Here is a 5,718-nt window from a genome sequence, read left to right as displayed (position 1 = left end):
ATCGGGGAACCCAATGCCAACAATAGGATCTTCGGATTAATACAATATTATGTTGATCTCATTTGTTAAAAACAGTCAGGTGAATTAACACAAAATAAATGACAGATTAATGACCAATTTATTTTTTTCCTTGTCTGCATAATGAACTAGCAGGAAGACCCAACGTTACCCAGGATTGAACGATGATCAACGAACGTTTCGCACTCACATATTTTTTTTCTCATCGAAATCGCTGAAATCGCCCATTTTTCAATCAAATCGATTGATTGCCTGCTCTATTTGGGGACCCATCATGGTGCACCAAGAGGAAGCTGCACATGCCCCACTCCCTCAGTGACAGTCCACAATACATTGTAGTTTACATTGCACTGTAGAGAACTTACTGTGATTTTATAAAATTATTTTTATATATATTATGGCTTGAATTCAATTTTAAAATGTAAAATGCAAAAGTCAAGTGTCATGCTCCAATTGCGCTCTAAACAGAAACATTCATTTCGAACGCACCCCTGTCCTGTCAAAGAACCTATTGATTGAATTTAAGTTTAAAATGAAAAAGTCAAGTACACTGGTGCAATTGTGCTTTAAACTGAAAAATTTATTTTGAATGCACCCCTGTCATATCAAAGAACCTACAGTTGATTTTATATATCAGTCTTTTCAGCTTGTGTGGTAATAAAACTTCTCAAATGCACTTATGATGTTAGGCTGTATAAGGTGTTGACTTTTGTCAAAATCACCTGCTCCTTCTTTCATCGGTTATTTTGATTATCGATTATCGATATTTATGAAGACATTCTGATACAAAACCTATCTAAGAACACTGCTATGCATATGATTACATGTTAAATTTTTTTTTAATCGGCCCAGCCGTTTTAGAGTTCATAAGGAACAAACTCACACACACACGCGCGTGCGCACACACACGCGCGCACAGACACACACACACACACACACAGAGACAGACATACACACACAGATGAAGTTCATTTTATATAATAGTAGGGATAATCTTCAATTGTGTGTCCAATTTTTTTCCTTCTTCTCCGTTAAACTAAATCCTCCATTTATTGCTGCTTCCGAACTATCTGGATATTTAAGCCGACAAATCCACGCTCAGATCGACACGTGAACTTGGCATGGGACAGAGAGAGGGGAAAAAAGAGACTTGATTAATTGGGGACACTTCGTCACATTTGAGATACAAACTCGGTTATTATGCGAGCGCACATCCCAATGAGTCATTAGGCAACATTCACAACTTTTGATATTTTGTTGTTGCTTTTTTTTTTTTGTGTGTGTGCTGGTGAATGATAATCTTGAACGCCAAAGAAAAGATTCGGATTAAATATCTCTGCATCGATAACATTATTTCAAATGAGCGTGAGTTCACAATTTTATTTTCAATTTCATCCCGTTATACTTTATTTTTTTATATCAGCAGAGTTACCTAGCGTTGCTGGAGACAAAAAATGTAACATATTTATATTAAAACATCTATCTCACTATCCGTCTCTCTCTCTCTCTCTCTCTCTCTCTCTCTCTCTCTCTCTCTCTCTCTCTCTCTCTCTCTCTCTTCGCCCTTCCTTGCTCCCCCTCTTTCTCTCTCTCTTTCTTCTCCGACCAGCCCATTCAAATTTTTGGACACACACACACACACACACACACACACACACACACACACACACACACACACACACACACACACACACAGAGCTTTTCTTTGCATAAATCCCCCAAGGAATGAGTCGACATAAGGGAATTAACACTTTGATTAAAAAAAAATCAGAGTTACGTCCATTTTCTTGGTTCATAATTTAGTAAGTATATCCGGCATTGGCCCAGGACAAAAATATGACATATTTCTCTTAAAAATTCTACCTCTCTTCTCCTTCCCCGTATTTTTCTACACCCAGCCCATTCCTCACTCTGGACATGGGCACATACATACACATACATAACTTCTTTTTAAGTAGTCGCCATAAGAGTATTAACTCCTTGAACATAGAGTTATTTTCCCTTAGTAGCTGTAAAACAGATCACTCATCTGCGCCAGTTCAGAGTCAAAGAATGAATATACTTTTTTTTAAATTTTACATATCATTGATCCGGGCAATGCCTATCAAGAAAATGCTAACTTTGCGCGTATTTTATATGTATTATTTTTTATTATTAGAATACTTTGAGATGAATTTCAAAGTATTCTAACAATTTGTATATTTATTTTTTATTTATTTATTTGCGGACTATTATCCTCATCTTCATGGTTGTTGTTTCATTACGTTTTGGCCAACTCATCCTCTGGCCTTCTTCATGCAGTTAACCATGACGGAATAGGGATGCTGCGTTTCTTAATTGTATCCTCAGTAATTACTGCCTTCCATAGTTGTTGTTCCCTCACCACGTTTTGGCTAACTAATCCTCTAGCCTGCTTTGGATAGAGATTCAACGCTTCTATCCACTGTGCCACGGGCAGTAGATAGAGGCGTTGAATCTGTACAGTTCCAGTTGAGCATTGTCTGAAGATAACGGTTTCAAGCCTACCCAAAGATGGCCAGAGGATTAATTGGCCAAAACGTGGTGAAAAAACAACAACTATGGAAAGCAGTAATTACTGGGGATACAGTTAAAAGACTCAGCATTCCTATTCACGGTTAACCACCTGAAGAAGGCCAGAGGAGTAGTTGGCCGAAACGTGATGAAACAACAACAATTATTAAGTTGTGAGCATTTGTTTTATTTTGTGTTTTAGCCATATATCTTTACATACACACACAGACAAGTTTTGTATTCCTTTTTGAGAAGAGAAAATTTCGCTTGGAATTATCAAAAAATGTAACGCCATCCTGGTTATTTTTATTCATATTCAGCTCTATCCTTATTTTCATGGTAAGTGCTCGACTGAGCTTTAATCCCTGGTCCTGCAAAATGTCTGCAACAAATACTCATCTGGCTACGACAACTGTCAACAATTTTCCTTACTGTGCCTAAAACAAATCGAAAATTCCATGAGCAAAGTTTATTTCCTAGAACTGTTCGTCTGTGGAACACAATACCGTGGGACTGCTTCCCAGTTGGCTATAACATGGTCGTTTTCAAGTATAGTAGAAATACTAGTTCTTACTAGGCCCATCCTCTTAAATAACTAAACCTTGCCCAAGTTCCACCATTACTGATCATCATGGTGTTGTCTCACCGTCTACTTGACACTCGTTAACTTTAATCTAGAATGACATCTGAGTCTTGATAAGCAGTGACCCCTAAATAAAAAAATATATATTTAGTTACTGATTAAATAAATAGATTTTGCCCAGATTCGTAACCCAAATACTGTCTTCAATTGTTTTTCTTCATACTTTCGTTCACCATTCCAAGTTTTCTGCATTGTTGCCAGCCTTCATGAAAATCCATATACTAATTTATTTTGTTTTACCTACGCATAGACATTAAAAACAATATAATATGAAGTATATACAATAATTTAGGCCCGTAGACCTCATAATTGTAGTATTAAAAAGAAAGAGATTCATCTTATTATTTTTATAGTTCTGAGTCTTGTGTCCTCCGTCTCTTGTGTAATCGTGTTGTATTTTAATCTTTATTGATTCCCTAGTATGACGACTTTAATCTCCTGTGGTTAATCCCACTATCAGTAACTCTTATAAGACAAAGCCATCAATCATTTCAAGCTAAGCACAAACTTGACATTTATTTTATCTGATTTTTTTTATTTTTTACATTGCAAATAGATGGTTAAGTCTAGCTGAAAACACTATCAATAATTCCCGCCACACTTTATCTGTGCTTAAACCTAAACGTAGATTCCATGAACAAAGTTTCTTTCTTAGAACTACACACCAGTGGAACTGTCTTCCGTTTGCCTGCTTTCCAGCTGACTACAATATGGTTGTCTTCAAGTCCAATGTAGACAAGTTCTCGATGAGCCGTTCCACTTAAGTTAACAAATTTACCGATTTTTTTCATAACTAACGATTACTATATTGTCCAATCGACTACTATACACTCTTTAACCTTATCCTCGAGTGGCCTTTGGGCCTTGATAAGTAGTGATGCCTATGTAAAAAAGAAAAATGTCATCTTTTTTTCATTAACTTTCATTCAATTTATTTATTTTCTTTCGAAAATATATATATTTTAAATTTTAAATTTATACAGGTTGACCCCCACCCTCAAAAAAAAAAAAAAAAAAAAAAACAAGAGCGTTTTAACAATTCAATAAAACCAAGAGTGATGAAAGAAAAATATTGATGCAGCTACACTAAAAACGAAAATTCGGAATTTTGAATTTCAAAGCGAATCAACTTAATTGTTAAGTTAGTTGGTTACAGTAATGAATATATCAAAAATTACGAAAAATGATAAACTAGAAAAAAATATTGTTAAAGAAAACATCTTTTGACGAAAATTAGCGAAAATAAAATGTTTGGCTAAAACACACACACAAAAAAATTAAAACACTGGAGAGTTCCGAAGTATAAAATGGAAAGGGAACAAAATAAACAAATGAAAAGAACAAAAAAAGAAAAGACTAGCAGTGTCAAACATTCCTCTTGTTGGTATAACGCATGAAAGTCTTTTTTTCTTTTCTTTCCTCAACTTGCAATAAATCCTCGTGTATTCGATATTATCTTTTACCGTTCGTTCTGGTTTTTGTTCTTGTTCTTGTTCTTGTTCTTGTTCTAAGCTGTCCAACAAAAAATCTCAACTCAACTTTCATGCTTTAGAATTCGTCCCATTTAACAGTTACCAATTGTGTACATATGCAAATTAATGGCATACGTTCACCAATGAACGACCGACAAAATTATGCTTGTCTTTTCTTTTCTACATTTTTTTGCTGGCATTTTACAGACTAAGCAAACACGCTGTCGTTTGCGAGAGTGATGATTTCTATTACACAAAGGGAAGTAATAAGCATGTAACTATTGCCAATTTGTTTTATAAATTGTGCGTTAACAATCATAAATATTTGCTTTGTTTTTAACATAATTGAGTTATTTCCCTTGTTATTATGTCATGTGATCTCAAAACAATATGGGGAGGTTTTTTTACAATAAACATCGAAAACTTATGCTGCTTTTTAAATAATGCGGTAATATTCAAGTACTTCTGACATGCTAATTAAGTAGATGCCATTGCTTTTAGTTGAAAAACTAAGTAGATGCCATTTTTTAAATCGATTTTTTTTTTCGTTTTCCGAATTTTGCTATTATAGTGTAGTTGTACCCATAATGTTTTATTCATATTGTCCAATTTTACTACTGTACACTCTTTACCCTTATCCTCGAGTGGCGTCTGGACCTTGATAAGTGGTGATGCCTATGTAAAAAAAAAGAAAAAAAGAAATGTTAATTGATATCTTAAGAAACAATGATGGAATTTTCTTTCTTTCTTTCTTTTTTAAATTACGTCATATAGATGGCGTTCTCCTGTACAAATGCATTCTTGAAATCTGCTGTTGCGATTCTTCATTGACTGCTGCAACATCTTGTAATTCTGTCTTAACTCATCCAGCGTTCTTGGTCGAGTTGCGTAAATTTTACTTTTGAAATAGTCTCAAAAGAAAAAAAATCACAAACGGATACTTACAACTGAATAGGCGTAGTATTTTATCCATTACGCTGTGGGTATTTGCAAACAATTCTAGTATGAATTTTAGGAGCTTTAAATATATCTTTGTTTCAAGATGTACAATCT

Source organism: Euprymna scolopes, chromosome 25, assembly GCF_053919585.1.
Source record: "Euprymna scolopes isolate OS-2025 chromosome 25, ASM5391958v1, whole genome shotgun sequence".
NCBI classification, from domain to species: domain Eukaryota; kingdom Metazoa; phylum Mollusca; class Cephalopoda; order Sepiida; family Sepiolidae; genus Euprymna; species Euprymna scolopes.
This window is presented reverse-complemented; position numbering follows the sequence as displayed.